Source organism: Gadus chalcogrammus, chromosome 1 (genome assembly GCF_026213295.1).
Source record: "Gadus chalcogrammus isolate NIFS_2021 chromosome 1, NIFS_Gcha_1.0, whole genome shotgun sequence".
Lineage (NCBI taxonomy): Eukaryota > Metazoa > Chordata > Actinopteri > Gadiformes > Gadidae > Gadus > Gadus chalcogrammus.
This window is the reverse complement of record NC_079412.1, coordinates 19,075,127-19,094,330: the sequence shown is the minus strand read 5'-3', so window position 1 is coordinate 19,094,330 and position 19,204 is coordinate 19,075,127. Positions and strand designations below refer to the sequence as shown.

The 19,204-nt window shown below is 43.9% G+C and overlaps 1 pseudogene; it reads left to right on the top strand.

Moving 5' to 3' along the window:
* The first annotated feature begins 5,865 nt into the window (after positions 1-5,865).
* Positions 5,866-19,204, top strand: part of LOC130391442 (chemokine-like protein TAFA-1) — a 24,378-nt pseudogene continuing 11,039 nt past the window's right edge.

Genomic DNA, 19,204 nt, shown 5'->3' with positions numbered 1-19,204 from the left:
CACGACACGGAGACACCGGGTCATTCTACAAACCCCAGACTGACTTCAACCCGATGAAGTCAGTCTGGGGTTAGCGCTCACTAAAAAACCCCAATTAGTTTCAGATTAACCCTTTATTGCTTGCAATATTGCTTAGCTATTTGGGAATTTGTTGTTCAGTAAGATATGCACACATGTTCAACCAAGCCTGGAGTCAGAGGGACATCAACTACTCCAATGTAGGCTATCAGATGCAATGAGCCCACACAATCTTATTATTATTATTTTGTGTTTGTGGTTTCGATTTACATATTTTTTCTGTGTATGATAGTAGATTAAAGAATCCTTGGGTCAGTGGTTCTACTTTAAAGAGAAACCTTTGTTATATAGATTCATTTGACTTGGAATCATTTTTCGCCCCATCATTCCCGCCCAGTAGCCTCTTTAGGCCATCCTGATCCTGGGAGTTCACACTCAGTCTCTCTCTGCAGATCAGGCTGGCCTCCAGCTCTTTGAAAGCTTCTCCCAAAACGTACCAAATGCTCGGACCAATCATTGCTTGCCTTGAGAGCTTTCAGTTAATGAAGAACAAAGAGCAGCTAAATCTAGCGAAGAAAAAATAAATAAACCACCACAAAGGTCTACCAGTCCACCCAGCGACCAAAACAGTTTTTTACCATGAATAAACTGAATAACGATCTTGAAAGATAAACAGAAATATTTTTTTTGAGCAATGTGAAGCTGCATCCATATCTGGAAAATCACATAATAATGCCCAGCTAAGGCAAACTGATATTCATTGCGAAATGAAAACTTATATATGTGTAATTTACAGTAATTAAACCCTTGTAATGGCTTTAGACTGTTTTCTAGTATATGGGCACTGGGCAGCTAGCCTCGTGAGACCATCCAGATATTCAAGTTTGCACTTTCAATGAATATAAGTCTCTAACTCTCACTCTCCCTCTCTCGCTCTCTCTCTCTCACTCCCTCTTTCTCCCTCATTATTGAGCGAGAGTGAGAGAGTGGTTTTATTAATTTGCTTATTGTGCCTTTGACTGAAAAAACAAGTTTTTCATCTCCAAAAGAGAATGAATCACAATTTGTCCACACACACACACACACACACACACACACACACACACACACACACACACACACACACACACACACACACACACACACACACACACACACACACACACACACACACACACACACACACACACACACACACACACACACACACACACACACACACACACACACACACACACACACACACACAAGATGAATATTAACAGATCATTGGGTAGTGAAGAGGATAATTGGAGTTACAGACAGCGGTATGGAATAACAAAGTACCCCCCCTCACATACACACCGCTACAACGGGCTGCCCCTCATGGCCGTCTAAATGGGATGATTGCGGTGGGACTGAAGGGTGCTTGAGGGATGGGTGCTCCAGAAGCAACAGGAAAGGTAGAAGAAACGAAAACGTGGGAGGCACAAAACAGGACACTGAATGTACTAGGTGCCAGAGTGCCTTGATTACAGGGCTCGCCTGTCTGTGTGTGTGTGTTTGTGGGCATACAGGTGTGTGTGTGTGTGTGTGTGTGTGTGTGTGTGTGTGTGTGTGTGTGTGTGTGTGTGTGTGTGTGTGTGTGTGTGTGTGTTCCGTGGGGTGTGTGTGTGTGTGTGTGTGTTCCGTGGGGTGTGTGTGTGTGTGTGTGTGTGTTCCGTGGGGTGTGTATACATACCGATGCGCTTTGTTTTTTTCAAGTGTTTATATGCTACTTCCTCTGGTATGACAGCAGGTAAAAACTACTACTGCTACTCAACTGCAGCAACAGGCATTGGTTCTTTGCTTTTATTTGTACTTTATTTTTACTTTCTTTCAGCTCATAGAGAAATGAGCCAGTGACAAGTTTTCATTCAGAGGAGGTTATGTGTTGCTGCCGTGTTGCATCAGCGAAAATATCCCTTTCTTTTCTTCAATTTGCAATCAAGCTTATTAGGTCTCCATACATCAGATAATGTCTCGGTGTGGTTGCTCTTTATGGTAGTAACATCAACTTTGAATTCACTAATTGGTCGAAGTATGAAGTGAAGCACGCCACAATTATGCAATTAGTCTCACAATTTTGTTTTCATGTGTAACTGAGTAATAGATTTTCATGTCAATTATTGATGTGTCAATATGAATATTCATTTGTTGTTTAGAACCCTTTCAGGGGAATCAAACTAATTTGTAAAGCGTTTATTCAAAATTTAGTCTCAATGGGTCTCAAAACGGTTTCAAAACAATAAAATGATTAAAATATGAATGTGTATGACGTGAATATTATCACTAGTGTTTGAGGCCGGGTAAATCTGCTTTATTTCTGATATAATGCAATACTTACATTATAATAACCGCATTTGGAACAACCTAGAATGTAAAAGGAAAACTAGCTAGAGAGCACCTCAGCAAAGAAGATAATATCCTGGTAGTAGCTCTGAAGAACAGCCACTTTAAAACTGTGTTTTTCTAGGAACTACACCGTATAGATATACCATTTAGTAGGCATACAGGTTGGTAATTAAATTCTAGGGCACTCTGTGTCTTGTGTGACTGCTCTTCCCATACCCCACGTTGTGAGCCGGAAGATTTCCATCTGGGAAGGTAATGAGATATTTCTGCTGGGTGAACTATTCCTCACCGTTATCCTAGAGACACACACACTGTTGTCTGTCTGTATGCTTCGGGGTCATAATGCAAAAAATTCCAATAATGGGCAGGATGGTGTATAGTGGCTAGGGACCTGGTTTCATTCAAGTCCACAGCTTACTTTCAAACATCCTTGAGCAAAATGGCTGAACTTTGAATTGCTTCTTAATAACATGAATCTGAAGTCACTGTATGCCACTGTGGATGAAGGAATCTCTTAAATGACTAAATGGTCAAATGCTTGTTAACTTGTAAGCAGTGAAAGCAAGAAGTCAGCGTCACCCAGGCCAGATGCTAGTACACAGCTGCCGAAAGCGGTAGCAGAGGAATCAACGGAGAATCAACATAAATCCCTTTCCTTTTGGAGGCAATAAAGCATGCCTTCCCATGGAGATGCCTTCTCGTCAAATCCACCTGCAATCCGTCAAGAAAATGTTATGTTTTCCCCTGCGTCTTTAACCCTAATGGGAATTCCAAATGAAAGATAGGTACGGCTTGGTAAGGACATCTCCTTCATGTTTCTACAGATCACTTGTATCAAAATTGTGTGATATTTGTATATATTGTATGATGCTCTGAACATGCTTTGTAGAAAGCATGTTGGAGGTAATGTGTTATTATTCTTGACAAGGTCAAAGTAGGTCTGTTTTATCTTAGGGATGCATAATTGAGAGTACATCTTAAAAAAACCATCGCGAGCATATACGGCAAGGAACAGAAAACACAAACACAGCATTCATTTCAGTGTTGTTTCCACTGAGGATGTATGGCAGTAGCATACAGTACAGTGGATGATAGGGCCTTCGACTTATTAATAATGTATAAGAGAGGTAAGAGAAATGACAGGCACTCTGCTCGTAGGTTCTCTCAAGAAGCACGCCATGAATTTGCAGGGTAATAATAATGATTCTTCTCAGAGAAATAAAGGCCACCCTCTGCTCCCCGTAGTCATAAACCTGACTCAGTCTTCCATTGGCGGGGTAAAAAAAAGCTTTTCGGTCCCCCCCCATCCTCACAGGAGCCATTCGCAGCAGTGCTCCAGCCAGCCAGCTTGATATGCAACCTCCTCTCTCACCGGGCGCAGATGTACAGTTGCGGGTTTTATATGACTAATTTCCCTATTATATCAGTTATGGATGATGAGAAGAACTGTAGTTTTGAGGATTATGTTTCCTAGCCCGTAAATATATTCCAAACATGGACAATCTCAAGAGTCATTTGTAAACCTTCTTTTTCAAATCTTGTTAGTCATGGTGTTCCTTTCTTTTCAGACCTATTTCAGCTGTTAAAAATATAAGTTGCCTACTGTGAAATATTTGACACATTGGGAGAGACTCCCTCTGCAATTATGGGTTGGGTCATTATTTGACCGCTTTTTAGGGGCCTTTGGTCTACTCAACAGTCTTTGAGCATATAATGACTATGAACTTAAAATCGTGCACCACACCACCGTCCAATCACACCTTCAGACTTCAGCATCTACAGGCTGCCAGCGCACAGAATATTCACGGTTCAAGTGTTTCTGGAAATCAGTATCAAATCAGTTTCAGAAAGCCTGCCATTGCACTATATTACAAATGACATATATTGTAGTGCCCTTGTTTGGTTTCGCTGAGTGCTTTTCCACCAGGCACACTTATCACTGGTGGCATGAGTTCATCTGGCTGTGCAAGGAGGGGTGTTTTTAAATGGAAGGATCCTTATAATCCATGTGTGCACAGGGAAAACAGAACAGAGCAACGCCAGGCCGCCTGACACAGATGTTCATCACTCTGACAAATGACACCAAAGAGCCCTAATTGATTTCCTCTCACATAACGCACCTTCCCTACGTTGGCACCAACAGCCAATTTTATTGAAGACAGCGGTACAAATCAAAATTGTTCCCCCCTCCACCGCGAGTTCTGAGCTTGGTTTTAAAGGAGAGGCTTGATTATATGGTATTAAATGGCTTTTCCACGGTGCTGTCGTCCTTACAAAGACAAATAACGATCAAAGCGAGACCTGCATTCGGTTTGACACTCAGTCAGAGAAGAAAAGCATTTATTTACACAGGCTTTATGTGTGTGTGTGTGTGTGTGTGTGTGTGTGTGTGTGTGTGTGTGAGTGTGTGTGTGTGTGTGTGTGTGTGTGTGTGTGTGTGTGTGTGTGTGTGTGTGTGTGTGTGTGTGTGTGTGTGTGTGTGTGTGTGTGTGTGTGTGTGTATGCATGTGTGTGTGTACAGGATAGTGATCGTGATGTGTTGACAAGAGACACGTGTTGCCAACTGTTTATCTTTGAGGACAGCACTTCAAGGAGACTTTGTGATTTCATTTCAGGCAATGTACGTATAAAAGGCATACGGTCGCATTACATCACCGACATGTTTTTTTAATGATGTCTTGGCAGCTCTCATTTCATGATGCATCATGACATATACCGTGACATGAGTGACATTCAGCGGTAATAGCATATGAATCATTAATATACATTTATAGAGGTGAGCAGCGCCCTAAGTAAAAACCAGTCTGAGCTACTCTCAAGAAGGTTTACACAAAAAAAATCACGATTCAAACTCAGGCATAATTAAGGCAAACACTTAGCTTAGTCGACTGCTCTCACAGACACTACATTCGTCCGGGCAGGGAAACACTTTTTTAAACCCATGTTTTTCCCTCTACCTGAATGCCATGCGAGAGTGCCATTTTTTTTTACCATGGACAATCTCAAGAAAGACAGAGATAGTTACTAGAATAAAACGTCGAGGCTGAGAGCCAGAAGGCGACAGCATCTGCTGTCTATGGAGACGGCCGTCACCCATTTGGCCCGGGAGAACAGCTACAGGTTTGACTTATCTACCTATCTGCCTCTGTCTCCTGGACGATACTGCTATGCTACTGACAGCCAACTGACATTTAGATATATAGCACTGGAGCACAAGGGAACTCTCTCAGTATTAGTTAATTAAAAAATAATTATTACCAATTTGAAGATATGTGTCTTTGCAGAAACAATCAAATATTGCAGAGGCGTCCAATTCTATAGGTGAGAGGGTTTGTAGGCAAATACTAGTGTTTCTAATCTGTGTCTGCTCTGCCCAGGGCGCATCTTGGGAGCTGCAGGGTTTGTGTCTGGGAAGTTAATGAGATGATTCTGCTTGGTGAACTATTCCTCACTCTTATCCAAGACAAACATATAATGGAATCTATTAAATGTTAAGATCAACTGATGTTAAAGTCGAGCCGCTCAATTTCCATTAAACGCGAGGGGGCATCGGTAAATTGAAAAAACATCAAGTTCCAAGATGACTTCTTATTTTAATAGCTAGTTTGATCAGATTCCACCCACTTAGATATTAATACCCTACTGAAGTGAGATTCAAAGGCCAGTTTCTCACTCTGCTTTTCATGAAAAAAATACAATCTCATTTCTTACTTGACTGAGCACAGGAAGTGGCTCATGCAAATAGAGCAGATACCAGCTATTTTAACGTTGACCTTTCCGGAAAGAAGCTGTGAATCTATCAAAGGAAAAAGACACTGAGTAAAAGAATAAAGAAAGGAAAATGTAAATGAATGACCTGAATGGCATCCTTCATCATTTTACTCCACCTTCCTGGAATGTGATTTATCCCCAATGATTTATGTTCTGTGCACTATGTCAACAATGAGGGGAACTGGTCTGACCTCACTACATCACAAGCTATTGCCCCATCCCTTCTCTTTTATTTCCAATTCGGCTAATAAGTGTTTCAATATAAGCTTATTATTCTAATAATAATTTATGGCATAAAAATGTTACAATATTTAGGTGAAAATAATTAATATTGACTATTTTCCTATTCTTCTTCAAAGCGTGAACCCCAGCGCATACAAAACACCCCTATATCCCAACCCGAACCGCTTTCTCTCCTTCTTCAACGGCTTAAAGTATATGCATAAAAGCAGCCCTCGTTTTTATGTCCGTCGTCATGTGTAGCATGACATTCTCTGTGTGATACCAATCATCCCAGTGGGCACAGTGTCGCTGTAATCAGCATTAATATCATCCTGAAATGTCATGTGTTTTTTAGGGAACAGAAACCTTTTCAGTTGGCTGTTATGACAAGACTAGGCTTAGCTTAGGGAAATGGAAGAAAAAAAAGAAAAAGATAAAATGTTTCATGTTTCATCCCGCGGCATATCACAGAAACAAGCGCTCACAACCTCAGCTTGAAGCGAAGCACAATGATTTATTGACATTTTTCTGTGCTGACCAACCCTGGCACAAAATACCAATGTCTTATCTTGGGGCCATGTCATTAGCGCTCTCTCATTCGCCCTCTTTCCCTTTCTCTCTGTATTAGTTTATTGTTTTTAATGTTTTAACACAAAAGGAAAAAAAAACATGCCTTTGGGGATATGTGGGAAAGCTCCCTCAGTCGAGGTATTGAATATAAATATCCTTTGTACAGAGAAACGAAGGGAAGAAGCCTGTAAGGGCTTGTGAAGTAGCCAGTGAGTCTGATATGCCATATCTGGGTCCACCAATTGAAATTTAATTTCCACTGCAGTGTTCCTTCAAACATGCAACGAGGGAACAACCATGTGAAAATCATTAGTGGGTGGTACATTTTGGGCCTGCTTTCAGGTTAGAAAATGATTTTGAAGAGTCTTGCTGGGGCAGTGTATCACTTAATAGATTAGAAACTATAAGCTCACACAATTCTTCCTTGTTTCCATTCCATGTTTCATTGAGTTTTCTACTTTGATTGGCTCGTGTGCTTTACTAGCCTGACACTGCCAGACCAATTTGCAAATATGTATTATTCTAGAACCTCTCAGCTCATTTAAATTGAAGGTGCGTTTTCAGCGGGCACAGACATAAATGTCTGTTGGCGCAATTGGAGAGACGTAAAACCATTCAGAGAAAAAAGAAACATGTGACAAATCAGCTGTCGCCATCTTGGTTGTTTATAAAATGTCTCAACGTCGCTCCTAAAGAGTCATCGTACCAAAGCCAGCCCACATCAGATAAACGTCTGCTATTGGTGGACATCTGTCTGAACGGGAGGGGGCCAGAAGCATATGCCAGGGCAAATTAAACATGAGCTCAGAGATCTGTCTGGCTCCAAGGCTAATGCTGCATTACACTGTACTCTACACTCTGTGCTACTCAATGCTGTATTATACTATACTTCTGGTGTTCTGCACCATACTTTATCACCATTACTATACGTGCTATAAAGCTAGAGTTTGTTTAGTTTTCAAGGAGACATTTAGACTTTCAAAATGTCAAAGCTATCTGAGCTTCAGCTGACGCACTTGAGCTGACGCACATCATCTGAGGCATGTCGGGGTCACAGCCATGGGCTGAGCAGCCTCACCTGTTAAAAACAGAGAACTCATATAATACACTTGTTTCCAAACAATTGCGAAGGGAGGTCATGGATGGAGTTGTGTGCACGCAGTGATGGCAGCCATAACCCAAAGGTCAAAGGTTGAATTATTGCAGCTGTCACCAAGAAGGAAGTTGAGCGAGATGTTGTCGTTTCCTCCCTTCCGTGAACTCTCAAGGTCACACAAAGAAACCCGCTGGAAACAAACCTTTTTATTTTTTCGAAGGGTTGGGTTTCCCAAATGTCAGTCACCAAGTCTGTGGAGCAGCACCACACAACCCAAACATCTATGGTAGCTTCTCGTTCCACTGTACGAGTCTGTCGTGGTGAGGCTCTCTTATTGGCTTCGTTTAGGCGACAGAAGTCTTTAGATTCTGACTTTAGATGTATCTAGATTCAATAGCTCCTCTGTTAACACAAAAGGCTCAATGCGCTCACAACCCTCTCAGCCATCACACATCAAATCGTTGCTTGCTTTGGAGGAGCGCATACAGGTTCCAGGTCTGTGCCACATGCACTGTTTGCCCATCTCTAAGAACTGTTGGAGACGTAGCAATGTGGGTGTTCGAGCAAGTAAACTACTATAATAGCAGGCCTGTCGCACCAGGCCTGCGTCATATGCGCATATGCCAAGCAGCCTGCAGCTCACACACACACACACACACACACACACACACACACACACACACACACACACACACCCACAGCAGGCGCGAACGCACACCGCAAGCACGCACATACACACCGCATACACAAACTGCACACACACGCACATGCGCACGAACATACACGGAAACGCACACACACACACACACGCGCACGCGCGCGCACACACCGCACATCAAGACAAAGGCAGCGACACACTCGCCCAGGTAAGATGTTATGTTTTTAAACATAACGGCCCCGCCATTGACGCACGCGCAGGTAAGAACACACACGCACCCACACACACCGCAGCGACACCCGCCCAGGTAAGACGTTATGTTTTTAAACATAACGGCTCTGCCGTCGACAAACTCTCCCAGGTAAGACGTTCTGTCTATAGAATGTATAAACTGCGATAAAAGAAGGGAAGAGACAATTTCTCACCTCGACAAGCAACGGCAGGACGTTTGTTTTGTCACATAAAAAACGTTAAATTCAAACATCGCGCCGACCAGCATATTAACACACAATTGACGTGATCTTAAAGAGAGAGTGTCCCTAAAACACAACGAAGACATGTCAATAACACAGTATGGTGAATTATGTCTATAGAGTCCACCACAAGATTACACTTTGTTGCTCAAATGTAATATTACCCCCCTCCTTGAGCCTCCCGAAATGTCTTGCGATATTGATATCCCCCGTCCCCCCTGCAGACTCTTTTAGTTGTTTTATTTTTCTGATGTTTTGTGTGTATGCTATGTGTGACTGTAGGTTACTGCTGCCTGTCCAGGCCAGGACACTGGAAGAGATGTTTAATCTCAATGATGATTATTGTTTTCAACTAACCAATTGTAGTTGCCTTGCATTTTAAAATGTCAATGCACTTTTCAGCCCTGAATTACAGTAAAAGCTATTTAATAATTAATTTGCATGCATAGTATACTACACTTTCCATTGAACAATTAACCCTATTAATTACAACTAGAGGTTGAGCGCGCAACGCGCACGCAAAAACTCTAGTTGACATAATGGCATGAATTATGTTTAATTGTAATTGCGAAAGCTATAAATCGTACACTGTGACAATGTTCCAGATAAGAATAACTCCTCCGTCTTTAGATAAGCGGTCGTCTGGCGCCTTATGAGCCGAGCAGGTGACCAGACAACACTTTCTTCCAGACATTCAGGCTGAGGTCGAATGGTCCCTTTTTGCTTAGGAAGGTTGCTAACTCAGTGACCCGGAAGTAACGAAGTCAGCAGCCGTGATAAGAGCCGTTCAAAATGTTTCAAATGCTAGGAAAAGGTTCTTCAACGTTTCCTTCCTTATCTCCGCCAGCGTAGGATACACCAGCCCATGCTTCACCAAAGGAGAGGAGATAATGCTGCCCTGCAATTTACTGCCGTCGCACAACCGTTTCCCCGCCCGTTTGGACGGAGAAAGCGTCTATTTTTGCATGGCGATCACACAACTGTTTTCCGCTCACGATTTGAGGAGAGATCGAGACGCTCAGGGCCACAGCCTCACTTTGGGCACACGTCTCTGGCTGGGAACTTGTGTCAATAAAAAAAACACACAATTGGAATAAAAAATGCAAAGTCCCCGCTAGCTCTGCTGATTACAGCGAGTGTGAGACGGCCTTGGGTTGTGTTCCGTAACACAAAGGCACAGAGGAGAAGCACTCTGAGCTCATGTGCCGGGGACGGACAGACACACATACAGTACATGCTCAGATAAACAGATTAATTTCACATCTGGCCGTCGTCACCTCCCCTCATCTCCCCGCACGGCGGCTATTCAATCTGCACCCCCCCCCCCCCCCCCGTATCGATGAGGTCCCTGCCTGCATGGGAATATTGGTTTCAGTGGAGGGGCCCCCGGTCGGATGGCAGGGGGCCGGCACTGCTTCCGCTCTTCCCTGTCTTGTCGTGGTTTCGCACTCCAGCCTCGAAGACACACCGGTCACCTGCTCCTAGGAACTCACATTGTACTGCTACTTACTGTTTACATTTTTGTTGCTGTTCATTTCTTCGTTATTTTGTACAGTGTTTTGTAACATTCAAGAACATGTGTTTTTGTTCAAGATTCTAAATATTCCACCCATCAAAGTACTTTTTGTATTCTATACTCTTTCTCCATGGTTGTATGAGTACAACATGGTAATACAGAATGCAAAGAGAGAAAAATCAACCCCCCCCCCCCGTCAAATCAGAAGAAAAAATAAATGATGAAATAAATATAAAATGTCCCCTCAGCTCGGTCGCTCTGCGCACCGTGCAAGTCGGACTGATTTGCATTTTAACCGAGAAGCTAATGATCAGGTGGACTCTCGCCCCACGCAGTGTGTAATGTAATGTAGAAGCGGGCTGGCTCTAGGACTTGTGTTACAGTGTGAGGGTGCGGAGCACACGCACGCACGCACACACGCACGCACGCACGCACACACACACACACACACACACACACACACACACACACACACACACACACACACACACACACACACACACACACACACACACACACACACACACACACACACACACACACACACACACACACACACACAGCCTGCGCGCTTTGGAGCAACATCCGTTACTTACCGGTGCGCGCTGAGGGGAACGCGGCTCCTGAGCCGCACGCTCAGACGCTCGAGACCCTCCATGGAAGCACGCGGACGGCTGAGCGGGGAGCAGAGATTCCACTACAGTTCATTAAGGAGCACTGCGCACACGCCCGTCAATGCACGAGGAGGAGAAGGGAGGGCAAAGGATTTCTGTATCAGTGTCGGCAGCTCCTCAAGGGAGGAGGGGGCACCACCAGTGATATTTCAAAAGGTAGAATTGAAAGTGCTGTAAATATCTTGTTCTGCTCCTGCTTCTTCTTGTACCACTCGACCCACTCGGGTTGTCTTTGTGCGGGTTGTTGTCAAAGTGGGGGCGCAGGGAGGGACGGTCAGTGGAGTTTCCCCTCTCCGACACACATCCACAGAGTTGAGGAGGATCAACGGGCAGAGACATGGGTGGATTTACATCACTCTGTTGAGATATTTGTAAACGCTGTCTTGGGATTTTCAGGTAAGACTTTGTTCAATATTAAAGACTGTTTGAGTCTGTGTGAGAAAAAAAACAATTATTTTGTGGAAAAATGTCAACCTGCTTTGGTAAAAATAACTCTTTAAATTCTGCACCTTCATGTTTGCCAAATTAATGAATTAATGTATGAATGAATGAATGAATGAATTATTGAATGAATGGTTTGGGTTAAACTGTACTGCAATGTTCCATCTGTGAGGAAAATGTTTTTTATTCAATAGCTGAGACAGATAGATTGATGTAATGCATTCACACATTCAATTAAGCTTTTGCTTATTTCCATAAGCTTTGTGTGTGTTATTTATGTTTTTTTGTTTAGTGTGCAATGCACATATGGGAAAAAAGTGTCGTAAATAAATCAAGTTTATTAAAACCCTTTGAATGGATCATGTTTATCTTCATTTAATGCACATTTCTCAATTCAATTGACCCTTAATTTCAATCAGAAAGGATGTCCTACCAACACATCACATGTTTATGACATTACATTTAAACCTGGCAACACACAAGAAGTTATTAGCTGTCCAACTATAAGGAATGGGTCTATTTAATATCTCGTCTCCATTCTCCAGTGTGAAGGCTACCTTGCTGTCGCTGTCCTTCCTCTCTCATGTCTTCTTCGGGGACATTATTAATGTGATTATCTAATCGGCATGTCGCTGATCCCTCGCAGGTCTTTGTCGTTCCCATTACTGCTGTGTCACAAGCACGTTATCCTGGTAGTGACAGCACCAGCCCCGACAGACAGCTCCCTGTGAAATCTGATCTTTGCTTTAATTTGGGGGTTTAAAGCGGATTGGGGGGGGGGGGGGGGGGGGATGGGTTGGGGGGTCATGGGAAATCTCAGCTGCATAGAAAAAAAACTCCCTAGGGATAGCCTTCACGTGGATACAGATATATGATCAGTATATATATATATATATATATATATACACACTGCCTTGGGGCTCACAGAGAGAAGACAAGGGAGAGAATGAGCAGCACTGCCCGCGTGGTTAGTCATGCTAATGAAACAGTTAGGCGGCCAGAGGACCACCAGCATTAGGGGGCAGGAGGTAGACTTCCTGCGAAACGTGTCAAACACCTCCATTGCTTGTTGATTTTCGGACAGTTGTTAATGCTTGTGTCTGTGTTGGTGTGTGGGTATGCAAGTGTGCGTACATAGGTGTGTGTTTGTGTGCGTGCATGCCCCTGTGTGTACATAGTTGTGTTTTTGCGGCGTGTGTGTGTGTGTGTGTGTGTGTGTGTGTGTGTGTGTGTGTGTGTGTGTGTGTGTGAGGTGGGCAACATGATCTACTTGTTATTGACTCCTCCTCTGCTGGCCCTCAGCAGATGTGTCCTGTCATGTCCTGGCTCCTCTGCCTGAGTCTCTGGGTCAGTGTGACTGCGGTTCAGCTTGGTCAGGGCACCTTCTATGACACCATCCAGCAGCAGCCTGGGACCAGACCTGGGAGGATCAGCATCCACATGATCGGTGAGTCCACTTGCTGCAGGCAAGCCATGGCGGGGGGAGCTGGAGTGGGTGAATGCAAGGGGACAAAGGCTCTCCCATGGAGAAAATGACAGAAAAAGACATTTCAATTGCAATGTTTATTTTGTTTGTTGAGAGTAGGTAGGAGGTATGTCCACGATCATTTAAAGTTACATTTACCCGTGAAATGAAGTTAGACTTGTTAAGGATAAGGGGGTGCTGTATTTGTTTCATCAGGACTGGATAATGTTATTCAACTCATGATATATTTATATTTTCAGATATATATTTTATATATTTTTTCCAGTGAGCTTCAGAAAGGCAGTACAACATTCAGACGAGGCCCTGTCTTTCAAAAGGATTTCACCTTGAGTCTGTCAATGAATGTCTGATCGGCTTTGTTTTCTTCTGTGGGAAAATCGGGCAAACTGAGCACAGTGAGGCAGAGATTACAGTCATTATCGTCCTCACAGGTGCAGAAGAATAAATATAATCATCATTCAAAAACAAAGAGAGGCTTTAATAGGTGTGCCAGATGACGCCAGAACCGTCTGTGTTCGTGGTACCTTTAGTCTGTACTTGTTTTTCTAATAAATTCATGCCAGAGTAGATATCAGTCCATGTGTCACTGAAGCATCATTTCATGAGCGATGACGTCTCTCTTCAGGACTCAATAACTGACCTTGACCCGTCCCTTCTTGTGATTACCACACACTCAAGACATTAACACACAATGTACGTTCCGAGTGGAAATGTCTCCGCTTTCGAAGGAAGATTAGTATTCCAGGCATACCTTTACACGTATGTTACATATGTTCGTAACACTGTCGTTGGCATGGAGATTCAGATGCTCTGCGAGCCTGTGGCGGTGAGGGCGTGAACACCGTGTCTTTGGTTCTCTGTAGATCGCCTGTCGGCACCACCAGATAAATGAGATGCCACTTTTATGAGAAGGGAAGGGGAGGCCTGTCTGGATTGACTTTGACACCGGGACATTTGTTCTGTGTGTGTGCTGCGTGCCTGTTGGATTGGTGGCAGGATTGGGGTTGACGGGTCACGAATTGGTGGCAAGAAGGCCATTGGTTGGAGACCATTGGGCCAATCATTAAAGCCCGTGAAATGCCATGGGTTCACGGTGACTGGTATAGCGAGAGGAAATTGAGATTACGAGAGGCAAGAGATCACTTGTGTTCTTGCCAATACAGAGTAAGGGCTTAGGGTATATATTGTTTATTAAACAAAGACAAAAACCAACACAAAGACAAATACCTTTGGCAGAGAAAGCAGGGTATAGAGAAACAGAGAATCCTGGTACTCTGGTCGTCCGTCTTAGATCCAGCACCGATATGCACATTTCCTGAAGGAGAAAGACACAAAGACACAAAGTGATGTAGGTCAGACACCCGGCCCACACAGAAAAAAAGTCCATTTGCTCGTTGGGGGCATTGAATGGCCACCAATGGCGGTTTGGATGAGGGGCCCCTCTTTCTCTGTCCCCCTCCAGATGTACTTAGAGATGGGAAGCTGCCACTTTCCAAATGTGCTCCTGGCTGCTCTCTGCTCTTGTGCTGCAGACAGTGAAGGCTCTGTGCCGTGGTATGATTCATAAGGTGCTGCCGGTATTTATTTGGTGCAAGCAGCGTGAACAGTGCACAAAAGGGGGCAAATTGTGTTGGTTGTGCACCAATGATGCGCTCACTGGAGCTGGGCTATTTTCTATATGTATCAACCAGCAAAACCATCAGATTTTACACACACACAGAGATATATATATATATATATATGTGTGTGTATATATATATATATATATATATATATATATATATATATATATATGTATCTGTATACTATATATGTATATATATGTGTGTTAATCTATATGTAGATATATATGAGTGCATGCTAAAGGCTGTTATGTTCTTTCTTGGTTAAAAGGCATGACAGTGTTTTGAATGGGAATGAACCCTGGCACTGGCCTGTCTATTCCCAGTCCGAGGAATGGTCCCATTGCTGGCGTTCTAAATCAAGGGGAGGTGGTTTGCAGGGAATTGGAAAAAAACAGAGAGTGAAATGGATAGTGGCAGCTGAGGGCGGCTTCACTCTCACTATAAACCTACACTCTGTCACCGTCATGATGGCAGGTAACACATCCCCACGCCTGAAACATCATTAGTGCATTACTTAATCACCCAGGCCGCATGTAAATGACCCATGTGAAATTTTCATACAATCGACCACTGCGGTAAATAGGACTGGCAGTGTAACATTAACCACAAAATATGTAGTCAGTAAAAAAAAATTAAACTCATCTCAGGAATGAATGAATAGATTATTTTCCCAGAGTAGAATAGATGGTGGCGTAGGATTTCTTGGTGCTGCTGTTTGCTCACACCGTTATGTGAACCGCTGGCACACATCTGAGGCAATGTCTCACAATTAAAACTCAGCACGTCCTCACACGACCGGGGAATGGCTCTTGTTTATTTTTTTCCCACTTTGGCTTGACTTTGGGAGTGAAACATCCCCTCAGAGTCCCTGCACGGATCCCTTTCAGCAGCCTGAGTGAAGCGCGGAGGATCACGAAATGTCCAGCCTGCTCTTGAACAAAAGGCTGCCGCTCTCCACGAGCTCACAATGAAGCAAACATGAAAAATGGATTTTTCTGCTGTCGCAAACAAAGGTTGTATCCCCCCATGCGTGGTTTCTTTAGACAGTGACAGCTTAATAGACTTATATAATGCTTCCTGGAGGCACATTATTTTGACATACATTTTCCTCCACCACTGCTGCCCGCCCCTCCCCTACCCATCCTCCTTCCTTCCTACCACGTCCCCCCCTCTCCCCCCCCCCCGATCCCCCCCACCCCTTCTCGCTTTCTCTGGTGTCCTCCCAGCTCCTTGGCACCGCCAGTGGGAACTGGCATGTGGACCGGGCCCCTGGGTGGAGCACATCTGGAGCTCCCCAGACCCTGTTTTCTCCAGCATTACCCGGCCATATGGCGCCACGGTGATCCCACACAGGAGGGAGGCCTGTCAGCATGGAGGCTGTTGACCTGTGCTCACTGACCTGTTGTCAAACACACAAACACACACTAACAAACACACACACACAGACACACACACACACACACACACACACACACACACACACACACACACACACACACACACACACACACACACGCACACACACACACACACACACACACACACACACACACACACACACACACACACACACACACACACACACACACACACACGCACACACACACACACACACACACACGCACGCACACACACACACACACACACACACACACACACACACACACACACACACACACACACACACACACACACACACACACACACTTACAATAACAAACACCCACACGACATTAACAAACCGACACACACACACACACACACACACACACACACACACACACACACACACACACACACACACACACACACACACACACACACACACACACACACACACACACACACACACACACACACACACACACACACACACACACACACACACAATAACAAACACCCACACAACATTAACAAACCGTCACACACACACACACACCCACACACCTATACTAACATACACACACACACACCCCGTCGCTATCAAACGAGACTGCGCTTTAGCTGCTGCGGAATGGGCCTGCTCTTTCCTGTAAATAATCGGCGCTTTCCTTTTTTCGTGCTATTAAGATGGCACAAAGTAATTGTTTGTCAATAGGTGGAACTTTGCACAAGCAGCATTTTGTTTTTGGGCTATATGATCACTGTGAATGGATTCATGAAGACCTCACAGTACTTTACATCACCCCCCCCTTCCTGCAGCCCATGCATTATTTATCACAGAGGTCTACTCTAAGCTTGTGGATATTTGTTTAAACAGCATGTTTAATTGAAGCTGTTCAACCAGTACCGGGCAGGGGCTATGGTTTGTGGTCACAGAGCTTATGTGCAAAATGAATTTCTGTGGCCCACAGCTTAATTAATTAGCCAGCTTTTCCTCTATTTCTCTCTCTTTCTCTCTCTGTCTTTCTCTCTTGCACTCTCCCTGGCCCTCTCTGATCAGCGGTTCATGGCCTGAGACAGCACTCAGAATTAAACCGCAAAATGAAGCAGTTTAAGGAAGTGCTGTTACACATGTATGACCTTTTTGCCCAGAGAGTTTCATCTACATGGAGAGATCAACGTAAACAGCAGAGCATTCACCAGTGGGTGCAACGTTTTGATTTTGAACAATTCCTCACAAACATCAGAGAAATTAAGATAAGGTAATAAAATGAGTGTTTTCGGGACATATTGGCACAAGCCACATGCAGAAAGGAATAATGCAACAAATTGGGCATGGGCGGACGCTGTAAGTGGGGACTTTACGCGAGCCATTAACAATTTGCAGGCGTCTTGTTATAGTTGCACTCAAAGATTAGTAGAGTGAGATGACTTTGGCTGAGATTAAGTGTGAGGGTTTAATAAGAAATAATTTGCTGAATAATCCATTATTATTCACACCATTGTTCCCTTGGATGCATGGGGGGGTAGAAATACTTAAATGATTTATGTAATGTTACAACACACACACACACACACACACACACACACACACACACACACACACACACACACACACACACACACACACACACACACACACACACAATGTTCTCGGCAGAACTGAAGTCGGTATACATATTATATAATGTATTAACATCTAAATGCAGCACTTGCAAAGGTCCTTGAGTTAATTTATGGATAACATAAATGAATAAAGCTGATTAATTTGTCATGGCGACGTAAGCTGTTATTAGTATTAAACTTTCATTGTTGTGGGGTGTTTCTCTTGATAAGACCAAGCTAGGGCATGAGGAATCCTTCCAGCCCTCTGGCTCTCAGGGAGAATGGAGAGAGAAGTACTCCAAGTTTGAATAGCATGTTTATCCAAACTGTTTGTGAAATGTATTCATTCTCAGCACTGCAGTGGAGTCCTCAAGCACACCCCTGTGTGTGTGTGTGTGTGTGTGTGTGTGTGTGTGTGTGTGTGTGTGTGTGTGTGTGTGTGTGTGTGTGTGTGTGTGTGTGTGTGTGTGTGTGTGTGTGTGTGTGTGTGTGTGTATTAGTGTGCTTGTCAACTTGTCCTCACTCTGTGACAACAAAACTTTCTATGAAGCAGCTTACATTTACTCCTTACTTATCGTCGTGAGGAAGGCAGGCTGACATTACGCCATTGCGAATAATGAAGGGATTTTGAGACTGGCTACGATGAAGTGCTCTTGAATGCAATTGGTGTGCAATGTGTGTTTGTGTGTGTGTGTGCAAGTGTGTGTGCATTTTATTGTGTGTGTGTGTGTGTGTGTGTGTGTGTGTGGGTGTGTGTGTGTGTGTGTGTGTGTGTGTGTGTGTGTGTGTGTGTGTGTGTGTGTGTGTGTGTGTGTGTGTTTCCGTGTGTGTGAATGCGTGTGTGTGTCGGGGGGGGGGTGCATGTGTGCGTGTGTTTTGTGTATGTGTGTCGGTGTCGGTGTGTGTCGGTGCCCTCAAATCAGACAATCCACCCATGGAACAAACGAGCGCTGCTCTATACCAGAGACAGCTAATACAGCAGAACTGTCTCTTGCTCACACTCCATATTTGCAAATCCCTAAGGGCTACCACACAGCTGGCTAGGATTTCTTATGTAGACACAACAGGTAGGAAAAGGCAATAGCTGTGTTCACTAGGGCTTGGAAGCGTTGTTGGAGACGCTACTGTGGCGGCTGTTCTGATTTTATGGTTTATTTTCCAATTTTGAGAGCGGATACCTCTAAAACTAGCTTAGCATAATGCACTTCAAATTGGGAAATTCTCATAAAATTGGAATTGGAATAATTATTGGAAAATACTTGGGAATTAACATGGCTATTGTTGAGTATAATT